The 15,387-nt window shown below is 37.8% G+C and overlaps 1 pseudogene; it reads left to right on the forward strand.

Moving 5' to 3' along the window:
- The first annotated feature begins 1,758 nt into the window (after positions 1-1,758).
- The window catches only part of LOC129669595 (40S ribosomal protein SA-like), a 41,465-nt pseudogene continuing 27,836 nt past the window's right edge, over positions 1,759-15,387 (forward strand).

The following is a 15,387-nucleotide window of genomic DNA, read 5'->3' on the forward strand; positions in this document are numbered from 1 at the left end:
TTAATTTAGAAAGAATTACTTTTAGGATAATCTGTTAATGAGTATTGCATGTAATCAGTATTTGTTCATGCCTTCTTTAAGGGGATGAGGAGATGGCTCAGTTGATAAAGTACCTTCTGTGCAATCTAAATTTGTACTGACATGATGTCAACAGAATGGTACAGTCTGGAAGTGAAGAGAGCTGGGTCCCTGAAGTTCATTGGCCATCTAGCCTAGCCAAGCAAATGAGCTTCTAGTTCAATGTGAAAGAGCTGGTTTCCACAAAGAAGACTGATGGGAATTGAGGAACATTTCTAAAGTATTCCTGGCCTCCACACATAGGTACACATACATGCTTCGGTACCTTTGCACACAGGTTAACAAACACATGAACATAATCTATTCATATACTTTGAAAAAGTAGTTTATGACATTTTGTGAGTTTTGCTAGATTTAGTAATGTATTTTCTATTTTATGTTATATCTTTCTTTTTTCTCTTTTATATATCTGATTTCAAATTTATTTCATTTTTAATGTGTCTCTGTGTAGGTTTGTGTATATGAGAATGCAGTACATACAGAGTTTAGAAGAAGGGATTGAATTCTCTGGAGCTAGAGTTACAGGTGGTTCTGAGCTACCCAATATGGTTGCTGAGAACTAAATTTGTCTCTTCTGATGGAGCAGCAAGGGCTTTTAACCACGAAGTCACCTCTCTAGCCTGAACTGTATTTTTTTCTTTGCTACATTTATTCTTCTTTCAAATCTCTAGCAATTTCTCATTAACTAAATAAAGTATTTTTAAATTAATGTTACAGGTTTTCGTTTTTTTTTTCTTTTCTTTTCTTCTGCTGCTATTTGTTTGTCTTGTATTTTGAGATAGAACCTCCTTTAGCCCAGGCTGGCCCTGTACTCTCCAGGTGTCTGAGGAGGATCTTGAATTCTTGATTCTACTGGTTCTACTTCCTGAGTACTTGGCTGAGAGGTGTGTTCCACTATTTCCTGCTCCTCTCCCTATGCATCGCACATATAAAATCAGGTCATTGGAAGTAATAATATAGTTTTGCTTCTTCTTTGACATTTCCAAGTCTTTTAGTTTATTAACTTTTCTTGTTGTCTGATAACTGCCCTGGTCTAAATTTCAAAGAGGAGCTTTCAATTATTTATCAGACACCATATTGTCCTTTTAAAACTATAGCTACCATTTATCAAATTAAGGAATACTGCAAGTTTTAAATTTGCATTTTAAACTGCATGCAATTTTACTTATTATTGTATAATTACAAACATTTATTCATCAACATGAACTTGTGGTATTTTGCCTTAGCCTCATGTAGCTGGCCTTACATGTATCTCCACGCCTATTGATAATCTTCCAACCTCAACTAAATTGTGTATTTACTCAAATTTTTTTCAACATTGTCTTTCACTTACATGGCCTCAAAGAAAATTTTATTCTTTTAATTTGTGGAAACTTAACAGTGAATGCTAAGGGATTATAACCCTCAACCCCTCATAGAATAATGACATTCTGAAGTCTTAAAACAATCCCAATTATCATATTTAATCCATTTGAAGCAGATTATGCAAATAAGTGGAGTTAGTAGCAGTGATTTGTGTACATGAATAGGGGTTAATGAGACAGGTCGCTCACTGACCCACACTGCGCAGTTAATGAATTAATTATAGTTCCCTGTGAACTATGTCATTGTGTTCTGCCACTCTTTCAGTTAAGATTGTTCTCTCTCTTTTGAAACACAAATGTTCTTGTCTGCGTGAACATGAGTCCTGAACATGAAAGATCAGATTTGTTCATCAGTGTCCATAAGAATAAGGATGTTGGGAAAGAAACCCCAAAGGAAACTAGCCTGCTTTGCTCCATGTACCCCAGTAATGCTCTTGTCTTAAACTCTTGTATTGTCTCCATTGTTGCCTGCATGTAACACAAGGCCAGTCATCATGGCCATTGATCCGGAGTTGGTTATAGACAAAGAAAGTTCCTCGTCTAGAAATTTTCACACCTAGGAAATGTGAAGGGACCACTAAAAAACAATACCAACAGTGGAACTTGAGTGAATGATTGCAAAGTGAGTATGAGATGGTAAAGTTTAGTGAGAAGAGAGGAGGGAGTTAGCCACAACTGAGAATGTGCAAAGACAGTATATGCAGACTTCCATAAGGTAAATTTAAACAAATTACAAAAAGAAAAAAAAAATCACAAAGAAACATCCAAATGACCCAGTGGCTTTTCAGAACAAAACTCGAGAATATTTATTAGAATGTGTGTTCATTCGTAGGATGTTCATTCAGTATTGAAGCACTCATTGTTTTAAAAGACAAAACCAAGGACAGGCTAGCAATGTTTATCATGAGGTAAATAGTTGACTAAATTAAGTTACGTTTTCAGGAGGAACCATAAGAAAGGTATTTTAAAAATTAGTTATTTTAGCCAGCCTCAGTGATGCATGCCAGTAACCCCAGCACTCAGGGAGACAGAGGCAGGAGGATCTCTGTGAGTCCGAGGCCAGATTGGCCAACAAAGTGATTCCAGTGCAGTCAGGGCTACACAGACAAACTGTGTTTAGAAAAACAAGCAACATTAACAAAAAAAAATAGTTACTTTATATCAGATAATCAGTTGGTAGGCTCATCCTTGGGGAAGACTATTTCTCTCACTCTCAGCATTCCTTAGTTGCCTATAGTTTTCTGCATAGGTTTGAGGCCTTGTGGGACTTGCTCCACCCATTTTGCCATGAAAACATCATTATACAGACGGAAAAGGTTATATATACATATGAACATGAATACCCATATGTGTCTATGAAAAATATAAATATGCATGTACATATAGGCATGTAACAACAATTAATGTAAAAAGAGGCCATGAATTTGAATGAAAGCAAATAAGGGTACATAAGAGGGCTGGGGAGGGGGAAGGGAAAGGAGAAATGATATAATTACATTATAGTCGCTAAGAAATGAAAGAAAAAATAGACATAATTCGTTTAGTGTATTTGTTTTGATCTGTGAGGACCTTCCCGTACATTAGAGAGATAGAGTTTTCTAAGATCTGTATTTTATAATAAAATATTTATATTTATGTTGTTTATTTATGAATGATAGACAAAAGACATGAAAGGTGATTTGTGCAAGTATGGAATCAGTATAGCCTGGAAGTTTTGTCACTTAAAAAAGGAATCGTGTAACTATAATGTTTTACTTGAAGAGGTAAATATAAATTATTTCAAACATTTTCAACAACTTAACATTCTTAAGAAAATAATAATAAACACTTTGTAGAAATACAAAGTATTTTATAATGCACAACTGTAGCATGGAATTTTTCATTTGAATAAATGGTTAGGTTATAATTGTAAAAGTGACACATATAAATACATGAGCTAATAAAACTGCAGAGGTTTTTTTTGTAGATCTAGGTATGTGCATGCTTGTTTTACACATTTGTGTATGTGTGTGTTATATTTGTGCTATACATATATGTATGTGTTCATTTTTATGCAGATACATACACTATTATATGTACACACACATTTAGAGAGATAGACTAACAAGTTTCTAAATTTAATAAAATAAGTAGGTGTGTCTTAGAAGATATTCGAATGTATAAAGTAAAACAAACCCAATGCACTATGAAGTTATAAAAGATAGCAACAATGTTATAAAGGCTAGGGAAGTAAGAGCAATATACTGCTTTGATTTTCATTTGTTTTGAATTTGAGAAATCAAAGGGGGTGAGAAAATGATGTAATTATATTATTTTCTCAATTAAAAAAATACACCATATCAAATGTATGATAAATTTTTGGTTGGCAGGTAAATAATTTAGGAGAAAAATGAAGTGTTATTTAAATCATAAGGAAGAAGTTAAGGTCTTTTAATTACTTTTAATTTAATTAATATAACTTCTCAATGAAAGAACTGTAATATGCCAAGTACTTTTTTTTTTTTTTTTGCATTTAGTGCATTCTCATTTTGAATCAGGTCCAAATTTCAGTAAAGGTTACAGGGAGGTGACTGAGAGTCATGTTTGTCAGCTTCTCTAATTCTCCCTTTCCCCAGTGTCATTCTGCCCATGGAATGGTTCAATCAAGGAATCAGAATCACTTCCAAAATTTCAGTTTCATAGCTGTGATTTTGCCTTAAAGCTGTTTTATATTTTCTGCAGAAATCAGTAAACATTCATTTCAGTAATTGCTTGATGCTAAAGCATATGAAACAAAACAGACTCAAAAATTCTGATGGCATAGTTATTTTTGAGATAACGTTAGTTTTGAACATATGTGTGTATATGTATGCTCTGTAAATATCTCATAAATAGTTATGAACTGGTTTTGAGTATGATGAAATTATTTTGGACTGCAATGAAAACTAAGTATTTCCCTAGTAATTCATATTTAATAAAACCTTTCATACATCAAGTACAGTTTTCAACCTTTTATGTCAAATAGTATAATTTTTGATTAAAAGAGAAACTAAATGGCTTTGATGCACAACTGGTAGCCAGGGCTTCCAACTTTGAACCACCTGTTTTCTCATACTGTAGCATCCTTTAAAGGGAAGAGAAGAAAGGACCACCAAATGTCAATTGTAATGAAATCTGATAAAGAATGTTGGAAATTAGACTCAGCCAAGGAGGGGCTAGATTTTGAAGCTCCCTGTTTGTCAAAGAATATATGTGAGGTGGAGCAGGGACAGTGGCAGAGTCAAGAAAGGCTATGTGTGAGCAGACTGCACATGAGTGTGGTACAAATTAAGACATCAGTGTCACAGCTCGGGGAACTACTTAGATCCTGGATATGGTTTGAAGGCAGAAACACCTGAATATATTAATGAACCCAATACAGGGTTTTAAAAGGTAGAGTCATAAATGGTAATGTTGATGCTAAGTAGACAACTGAACATTTGAGTCAAAAATTTATAGGAGAACCTGGGCTTGAGGTCTGAACTTAGAATGTAGGTACTTGTGGCGGCAGTGTTTGGCTTCTTCAATGTGTGGGGATGGGTGTTAAGATAAATGGTCCAGGGTCTTTGTTGTGGAATGTGACAATGCTCTGGATATTGAGCATGAGGAGGGAACCAATAAGGAGCCTGATATTATTAAAATTGTTTTAAGATAAGCTGAAATGAAGCCAGTCAGAACGGAAAAAACTGTACAGCTATGAAAAATATAGACAATCTTTTCCACAGAGCATGCCCTGAGCCTCATGCAATAACAAACACTGATACATGTAAGGAAAGTCCATCTTTTCTGTATACCACAGTGATAAACACTTTTACTTGTTGTTTGAAAGAATGTTTATTTGTTCTTTTACAATGACAGTAAAAAATTAATAATAAGACCCACCACCACCACGTCCTCCTTTTCCTCCTCAATTTATATATTCACTTTACATCCCAATCATAGCCCCTCTCTCCTTTCTTACTGGTCCCTATTTCTCACCCTACTTCTCCTACACCCCCTCTCATTATCTTCAGAAAAGGGGTGGGCCCCCTCCATCAACTACCCCAGCACATCAAGTCACATCAGTACTGAGCTCATTTGCTTCCACTGAGGACAGGCAAGGCACCCCATTAGGTGGAAGTCATTGAAAGCTGGCAGCAGAGTTCCATGTCATAGACAACACCCACTCAACTTACTAGGGGACCCACATGAAGATCAGATTTCCCATTGGTTACATATGTGTAGGGGGCTAGGTCTAGTCCGTGCATGGTTTTCAGTTGATGTTCCCATCTCTGTAAGCCCTCATGGGTTTAGGTTAGTTGACGCTGTTGGTCTTCTTGTGGAGTTCTTGTCTCCTCCAGATTCTTCTATCCTTCCTCTTAACTCTTCCACAGGACTCCCCGAGCACTGCCTAATGTGCTGTTGTGAGTCTCAGCATCTAATTCGGTCATCTTTTGGGTGGGGCCTCTAAGAGAACAGTTATGCTAGGCTCCTGTCTGTAAACATAGCAGAGTATCCTTAATGATATCAGGGGTTGACTCTCCCAGGGTCTCAGGTAGGGCAAGGCATTGGGCCAGTCTCTATCTTTTTCTCAGCACGTCTTGTAAACAGGATAAATTTTGGATTGCGGGTTTTGTAGGTGGATTGATGAAACTGAGACAAAAGAAAGTGGAAAGGTTGCATGATATTTTACAGTAACGGCACATTCTTTATCCTAATAACATATACACTGCTCCATGCTGACAAAGGTATCAATAAATTTCTCAATTGCTGTACTTTGTAAGCGGGAATAATCAACAGTGAGAACATTAGAGAAGTGACTGACCCTAGGGACAATCGCAGGAGAGTGCGTAGACCACAATGCTCATGTGGTCTACAAGGATAGAGGCAATTGTAGGGTTCAGCCTTAGCTGAGAGGAAACATGGGGTGTTGGTCCTAACTGCTTAGGTTTCTGAAATTTGAGCACACGACTTCCACAAGGAGAGGATTTTCATGCGCATTAAAAAGTCTGAGAGGGCACAGAGTCCATATTTACTTTCGGGTCCAGGTTAAGCTGAGAGTGGGAAGAAGAACACATCTTTAGAACATCTGGGTTGCTTATGGTTAGGATGTATTACTCCCTTTAATTTCATAACAAAATGAAAAGCAGGAAATATCTGAAGTAAAAATTCACTTTCCAGACATCCAGAGAAAGATTCAGCCCATATCTCTTTGGTCTCTAAATATTAGTTTCTCCTATTATACAGTTTGGTAGATTGACCAGAGTCCCTGAAAATAATGTTTACAACCTTTGATTTCTTTTTGCACTTTATTTATTGAATAAATGGATATTTGCCAGTAAGTACATAACCACAAAGAGGGAGTATTAGATTGAAGAAAAAATATTTGAGTTCTAATATGCAAAGCCACATATCAGCTATGAGTGGTCACGAGAGGAGCTGGAGCTCAGCTCAGTTTCCTCGATTGTACTTCCTCTCCTGTAGACTGTACAGACCTGAGTGGCCACAAGTTCCAGGATGTAGGTTTTTGAACCTATAGTAAAATAAGCAAATGTTTGTAGTAATGTGTTAAGAAAATCAGGTGCCACAAATTCCATGATATAACCTACTGCTATATTATAATGCAGTTCAGCAATAAGTTTTTAGTACTTACATTATTTCAAATAATCATATTGGTCACTTGAAATAGTTCTTGTTATTTATTACCCATTATCCAATTTTCCTATGAAGACTTTATAATTTACTAAGTAATATCCCCCTGACTTTACAGCTGCTACCTCATGAAAATCAAAACTATTAAAGATTTATTTTTATTACTTTTAATTTTGTGTATGTGTGTGGATATGTACACGAGTTCTGTGCCCACACTGGATAGAGGTATCAGAGTCATCCTGGAGCTGGAGCTATAGGTAATTGTGAGCTATACAGCGTGAGTGCTGGGAATCAAGCTAGGATAGTTTAAAAATTATTATTATTCTCTCACATATAATATCCCAACCACAATGTGTCCTCCCTTTTCTTCCAGTCCTTCCCTCCCAGTCCCTCTGTCCCACAGATCCACGCCTCTTCCTCCATTTCCCTTCAGAAAAGGGCAGGCCTCCCAGGGATATCAGTCAAACATGGCATATCAGGTTGCAGTAAGACTAGGCACACTCTCTCTGTTAAGGCTGAATGAGGCAACCCGGTAAGTAGAAAAGGGTCCCAAGAGCAAGCAAAAGAGTCAGAGACAGCCCACACTCCCACTGTTAGGATTCGCACAATGCACAAAGCTACACAACCATAGCATACATGCACTCTAACCCACTGTGCCCTCTCTCTAGCCATCTCTCACCCCCATCTTGACTGCTGAATACATCCCCGTTTTGTCTTTGATGCTGTATACCTTCACTGACACAGGGCATTTGATGATTCACCTTATGTTGTTCAGAGAGAGAAATCAGGCTCAGTTTAACTTTGGTGAAGTTTCTTCATTTTTAATCATCATGTCTTTCTTTTCAGGGTAATAGTTCAATTCATGCTTTACATGAAATAATCCACTCTCACAGTCTTCCATGTAAGTGCATTACTTCAACTTTAATGCCCCGAAGTTTAAATGTACATGGGTTGATTTAAGAGCATTTCTTTTTACTACAAAAACATTTAAGTTAAGGAATTATTAAACATGACATTTTCTCCATAGACAGAAAACAAAACAATATTTTTTTTTCTGATTTAACAATTTATGAGCCTAAATATCAAGTTTCCTGAGGACTTTTCTGGTCCTATTGTATCATCTTATTTAGATTGCTGGACCTGAAACTCTGACTGCAGTTTTTTTGTTTTTGTTTTTTTTTTTAAATTATCACTCTGGGAGGCCTTTTAGTTTTGGCCTAATCCTTCGTGCTTTACACTATCTCTGTAACTCACATGCATCATTTCAAAATCTGCCTGGAGAAGCTCCTTAAAGCAGTACGTTCTCAAGTGTAGATGAGAATACAGGCTTTCTGCTTGGATCAGACCCAGAGATTTTGAAAGGCATGCCTTTGTGCCTATCTAGTCCAGGAATGCTTGCTCTACCTGAAGTAAGATCCCATGTAGATTTTCTCTTAGTCCAGTGATCTGAGAGATTGGGAAGGAAAGACTAAGTAAAAATATTATCATAAATTATATTACTGTGTGTCATTTAATTATGGCATCTTGCTAAGAAACTTTAGTGTTGAGAGTGAATATAACAAGAATGCATTGTAAGCAGAGAGTGTATCTGTTTACACTTAGAAATTGTGTAAGGATATCAGAGTTAATTAAGTTTGGAATTGTATGTCCCATAGTGGTCCTCATCTTACCATATAATGAATAAAACTCCTTTGGGTTGAATTCCTGCCTTTTTCTTTCTCTAATCAGTGAACTATTTTAATTATGCTTTGGCATCCAAAAGCAAGACTTTTATTTAAATAATCATTATGCCACACACAGTGTGAAACAATCGCATGTTCCTTCCAAACCATTTCTGAACTAAGATTTTAGCCAAGTTTACCAATAGATACTTATCTTATTTGAATAACAAATTAATAACAAATTAATCATTAAACAAAAAATAATGTTGAACCAAAGACCATTCATAGACCAGACCTAGGCCCCCTGCATAGAGGTAGCCAATGGACACCTCTGTCTTCATGTGGGTGCCCTAGTAAAGGGAGATGGCAGTGTGTCTGACATGAGCTCTGTTGACTGCTTTTCCATTACTTTCCCCGGTGGGGCTGCCTTGACAGGCCACAGGGGAAGAGGATGTACTCAGTCCTGCTGCAACTTGATGCACTTGGGTGGGTTGGCAGAGGGGAACCCCTTTTCTGAAGAGTAGGGTAAGGAGGAATAGGAAGGGGGATGGGGCCAGAAGGAAAGGAGGGAAGGGGTTATGATCGGGGATGTAAAGTGAATAAATAAATAAATAAATAAATAAATAAATAAATAAATATAAAAAAAACAGACAAAAAATAGTGCTCTGTGTTTGAGGTTATGAAAATCTTCCGTGGGGCATAGTGGCGCATGCCTGTAATCCCAGAACTCAGGGAGACAGAGGCAGGCACAGAGGCATGTGGATTTCTGTGAGTTTGAGGCCAGCCTCCTCTGCAAAGCGAGTCCAGGACAGCCAAGACTACACAGAGAATCCCTGACGGGAAATCCACAAAGAGAGCAACAGAACAAGATAATTTGAACACAGGGAACTTCCCAGAGACTCATACTCCAAACAAGGACTATTCGTGGAGATGACCTGGAACCCCTGCACAGGTGTAGCCCATGGCAGTTCAGTGTCCAAGTGGGTTACATAGTAATGGGAAGAGGGACTGCCTCTGACATAATCTGATTGGCCTGCTCTTTGATCACTTCCCCCTGAGGGGGGAGCAGCCTTATCAGGCCACAGTAGAGGACAATGCAGCCACTTTTGAGGAGAACTGATAGACTAAGATCAGAAAGAAGAGGAGAACCTCCCCTATCAGTGGACTTGGGGAGTGGCATGCATGCAGAAAGGGGAGGGAGGGTGGGATCAGGAGGGGAGGAGGGAGGGGCTTATGGAGGGATACAAAATGAATAAAGTGTAATTAATAAAAAATTTAAAAAAACAAATGAACAAAAAACAATAACAAAAAACAACCAAACAAATAAAACACAGACACCCCCCAACAACTCCCCCAAATCCAACAACAACAACAAACTAAAACTGAATATAACTAAACTAAACCTAAAACAAGAAACTAAAACTAATGGTATTAACTGACCTAGTGAATGTTTAATAAATGTCTCCGTATGCTAAACATCATTTAGATGCTAGAGAAACTGTCTTCATTTTCCTAACTATGTTGGCAGAGGGAGAGAGCCTTTTTAAAACAGAGTTTATGTGTATGGCTCTCCTTGCTTTTTTTCTTCTGTGACAAATCACAAAGATTACTTTTGAACTATTGCCTTAATTACAGAGAGCTCCAAAAATCATATAAAATGACATATAATTTGCCTACCTGAGAAACACACAGGTCAAAGCAGATCTTGCTTAGGCATGAAGATCTAGCTTAAAACTATGTTAATATGTGTTCCCAGGCTCTATCCTGTTTTACTGAGCCCACCCACCCTGCATTTCACCCTTAATTTGCAGTCATGAAAAAAACAAAACAAAACAGTTGCCAATTAAACTGAGGTGTTATAGAAATGATTTATGTATCAGTTTATTCCAGATTTATAGCATCAATGGGTAAATTACCGAATCTCAAGAAAGCCAACTGGTTAAATCTCTACAATTCTCCCCCATATTTAATAGTTTATTGCAACAGCAAAAATTTATTATGTAGACTTCCAAGATGTCTAATTATCTTTACTTTCACTGTATTCATTAGATAATGTTTTCTGTCTGTTTTTGCAGTCTCTGGTATGTGTAAAATATTTATAAGGCTGTATGTTTCTTGTTATTTCAGAGCACCGAGGGTTCTACTCACAAGGATTTTTGCCTGTGCACACTTGCACGTGCATACTGTGCATAGGGATCCTCTTCCTCTGTGGCCTGGCAAGGCTGCCTTCTCGGGGGTCCTGATGAGACTTGACAGGCTAGGGTCAGATAGTAGTGGAAGAGGACTTCCCCCATCAGTGGACTCCGGGAGGAACATAGGAGTGGAAGAGGGAGAGAAGGTGGGACTGGGAGGAGATGAGGGAGGGAACTACAGCCAAGATTCAAAGTGAATAAATTGTAATAAATGATAAATCAATATAAAAGAAAATATATATTAGGGCAAGGATGAGCATATGTCCACCTGCAGAATAGAACTACCAGTTAATAAAGAACACATGCAAATGGAAAGACCTTAGGAGCATCTGTGAATGTTGATACTGTCATTCAGACGCACAGAGTACTCTGATTTCTAGAAGGTCATGTAAGGACATGATGACCAAACAAGCTCAGGGTTATGAGAGAAATTTAGTGATGTGCTTTCACATAAGGTTATCTAGTATGGATCCTGACACTGTCAGTGCAGAGCTGCAGTATTTCAGACCTTACCTGTAGATTAGTGAGCTGCTACCACTTAATAGGTTCAGGCAGACATACTTTTGATTTTTTTTTTAATTTTTGACACCAAACTTTTATTATGCCTGGTACTGCCAATGGTGTGGACTTTGTGTCTGTGGAATCATTCTTGCACTCTGAATCTTCTGGGGATGACACAGAGTAGACTAGGCAGATCCTAGGGAGGAAGAGGATTTTCAGAGACCTTAAAGGGCACTGAGTTTAGGGAATTCTGCAGATCGGCTGTAAGCAAACCTATCCAAGCTTTACCCTAGAGAGATAGATCAATAGATGATAGACAATGGTAGATGATAGATGGATATATAGACACACACACACAGTAAGAGAGAGAGAGAGAGAGAGAGAGAGACATACACTGGACAGCAATTAGTCTGTCCTCTGCCATCTCTGGGTGACCTGTTCTTTGTGAAAAAACTTCATAAGAAGATAATCCAGAGCAAAGGACATTAGCATTTCTTCTGAAGAACTGTTAAGCAACTCAACAAACACTTGAAGAATTAGCTCTCCACAGGCCTGAACAATGAATATGCTCTTGGCTTAAACTGTCCCAGAAAAAGGAGTAGCTAAGCCTGTTACTCTTAGATATTCAGCATTAGTGTGGAACACCCCTGTTTGTAAAATCTGTTTTAGGCAATATTGGTGATCATTTCTCAAACTACAATAACTAAACGGGTGCAGAGGAGAATTCACAATAGATCAGACTCCTTTCTATCCAAATGTGCCACACTCTGAGTATTGCAGCCTCTGTGAGGTTCTCAGTTTAATATTTAATTTTAGTTATGTGCACGTGTGTGTGTGTACATACACATGAGTATAGATGCCGAGGAGGGCAGAGCTTTTAGATGTTCTGGAGCCAGAGTAACAGGAAGTTGTGAGACCTTCACTTGTCAGTGTGGGTGCTGGGAACCAAACTTAAAAAAGCTGTGAGTCCGCTTTTTTACTGAACCATCTGCCTAATTGTGTTTGTGTACTTATTTAAGCATGTTAAATAATAGAATTCAGAGTTTTTTTTTATTTAGAATTCACTTCAAATTTGGGAATGTTTGCAGATGTATAATGGGATAGTTTGCATGGGACCTTAGCTAAATCACAAAAATCCATTTGTTCACAATACACATTGTATACAATGCCTAATAATAACTTATACAATGTGTTCGGTACTCTGCGTTTTGACTGTTGCTTGGCATGTAATGTCAGATATAGAAATTCCCTCATTGCACATTGGTAATCAAAAAGTTTCAGATTTGGAATCATTAGGATTTCTGCCTTTTGGATTAGGGGTGGTTAATATTTAATAACGCCAGGTGGAATTTTCTCTTAATAAATTTAATTTAAAGCAAAATAAAGGAAACAACAAGTGTCAGAGAACCAAGATCTCTGCAAGCCATGAGAAGCTTGAGCTTCTGCAATCAGAGTTAATGCTGTGGCTAGCCTTGGAGCTTCATGTTGATGGGGTAATCTGATAAACTACAAGTTTATATTTTTCTTTGCCAGGCACTTAATGGCTGGCAGAAAGATGTTATTTTGAGTTGAATTTTGTGTTCATTGTATCATTGAGGTTACTAATATTGCCTTCTTCCTCTCCCATTCAACCTTATCAATGAAAGGAACGAGGCTGGGGAAAGCTAAAACACTTTCTAGAAATTGTATGTCATGAAGAAATATTGCTAATGGGTATCTTCCTTAAATTGAGAAAAAGAGAGATATTTAGTAGGAATGATCATTCTTCTATACATAGACAACTTCACTGTTACAGTAGATGTCTGTCCTATGTTGACATCTTATTTGGAAAGGAAGTGGCCAGAATGTAGTAAGGCTCACTTCAGTTTGTGACTAGAACTTGGCCCTCTGTAGAGAAAAATATGGATTGCTATTTAAAAATGACTTTCAAAAGACAAGTGTCTGAGCTGCAAATCCAGGGTAGCCTTAAGGAAAAAACAAACAAACAAACAAACAAACAAACAAATAAAAACAAGCCAATTCCCATTAACTAGTGAAGCTTTCAGGCTTGCAGCAATTGGCCTGGAATGGTGAGAGGTGGAGTGATTCAGCTGCTTGCATCCCCAGTCAGATGATCCTATAAGATCCTACAGGATCCTAGAGAGCATCAGTGGGGGTGATGCTATAGGAGCCTAGAGAGCATCAGCAGGATGGTGCCAGAGCATCCGAGAGAGCATCAGTGGTGATGGTACTTGCCTCCCCAGTGAAGGAGCTCCAAACTCTGGGAACCTTTCCAAGACAAGGAGGACCCTCTGAGAACAAAAGTCTTTTTTACATTCCTTGTTCCCTGTCTGTAATACATCTGTTCTCCTTTGTTTTGGGTCCCTTCTTGGCTTCTGTTATTTGGAAGACAACTAAAGGTAAGAGAACTCACCTTAAACACCTGTAAGTTTTAAATACTTGAAGTTTATGTAATATGGGAAAACAGATTGTAATGAAAGGCAGATGTCATATTGGGATATTTAGGAGTATGCTGATGCTATTTGATATACTTTGAAAAGTGCCTAAACCAATGGGGATTGATATATACAAGACAGATACACAATGAAGCAAATGGGGAAAAATAGCAGGGTAAAATCCACGAGGAGGGTATATGTGGTTTATTATATAATTATTTCAGTTTTTCAGTTATTTCAATTTCAATAAATTATTAAGAAAAACTCAACATAGTTTTTTTGTTTTTGTTGTTGCTGATGATGACAGCTGAATATAGGGGAATTTCTGCAGAGTAAGATTAAAGGCATCTGCAGAGTGAGAAGTGGGACCCAGAAGGCATTGTTTCTGTTCATAGTTAAGCCTTCATTTAACCTATCATTACACAAGTATTAAAATATCTGAGTCTAGGCTGCAAGCAGTGGCACGAGCCCTTAATCCCAGCACCTGGGAGGCAGAGGCAGGCAGATTTTGATAAGTTTAAAGCCAACCTTGTCTACATAGTGAGTTCCAGGGAAGATAGGACTACATTATAGACCCTATCTCACAACAAAAATCGTGAGTTTTTCTAAAGAAAAACAGATGTCTACAAAATTACCAACACTTTCGTTTTCTTAGGCTACTTCCATCACTTTTGCTATCTTTTACTCTTGTGGTAGTAAAGCTTTATATTTATTTGTTTGTATGTGTGTGTGTGTTTATAGTTTCATGAATTAGAATTGAATGTCAGTTTATATGTTCTTTGGAAGGTAAAGGACAGCTCTTCATTGTTTTTTGTTTACATATTCATAAGTGTGTTGGTATGCCTTGATGAATGTGTTTGTCCCATAGTATAGAAAAGCAGGAAATGGCACTAGAAAAGGTCCATGGATATTGTACAGATTCCCCCACTGTGCTTTCTGCATAGAGAGAAATTAAAAGTCCTTCCTTCTGAGGTCAGATCAAAATGTCATGGTGAAGAATTGCCTAAAATGGTTTCTCCCTCACTCTTGTAATTTTTTCTTAGGCCCAAGGATAGTTTTATTTAAGTTTAATAAAAAAACAATGAGGCATGCAGGCTATAAATTCTGGAAGTCTTCTAAAGGCTGGAAGTGAAGAAAAGACTAACAGGCATACCTTGTAAGTTAGGGTCTCAGTTAGTAGGCAGCTCCAGCAGTGTGTTCAGGCAGCTGCATAGCTGAAGATGGGGTAGAGATTCAGAGGAATGAAAATGTGTGCGTGTTGAACAGGCTTCTTATCAGGAAAGGGTTGGGCTTGTAATCTCTTTCGGGGCTACGTGATGCTCCTTAGAAGATCTGGAAATCCTCAGACCAAGGCAGAGGAGGAACGTTGCTGAGAAAGGGAGTCCATCATATTTTATCAAGCTCAGAGGCTATCCCCAAATGCCAGATTTCAACCTTAATAGCAGGGTTCCACAGTGAAGTAACTTAAAGAGGAAACAGAATTGCGTCAGACCTATGTGAAGTAATA

Source organism: Psammomys obesus, unplaced genomic scaffold (genome assembly GCF_907164565.1).
Source record: "Psammomys obesus unplaced genomic scaffold, mPsaObe1.curated_primary_1811, whole genome shotgun sequence".
Classification (NCBI taxonomy): domain Eukaryota; kingdom Metazoa; phylum Chordata; class Mammalia; order Rodentia; family Muridae; genus Psammomys; species Psammomys obesus.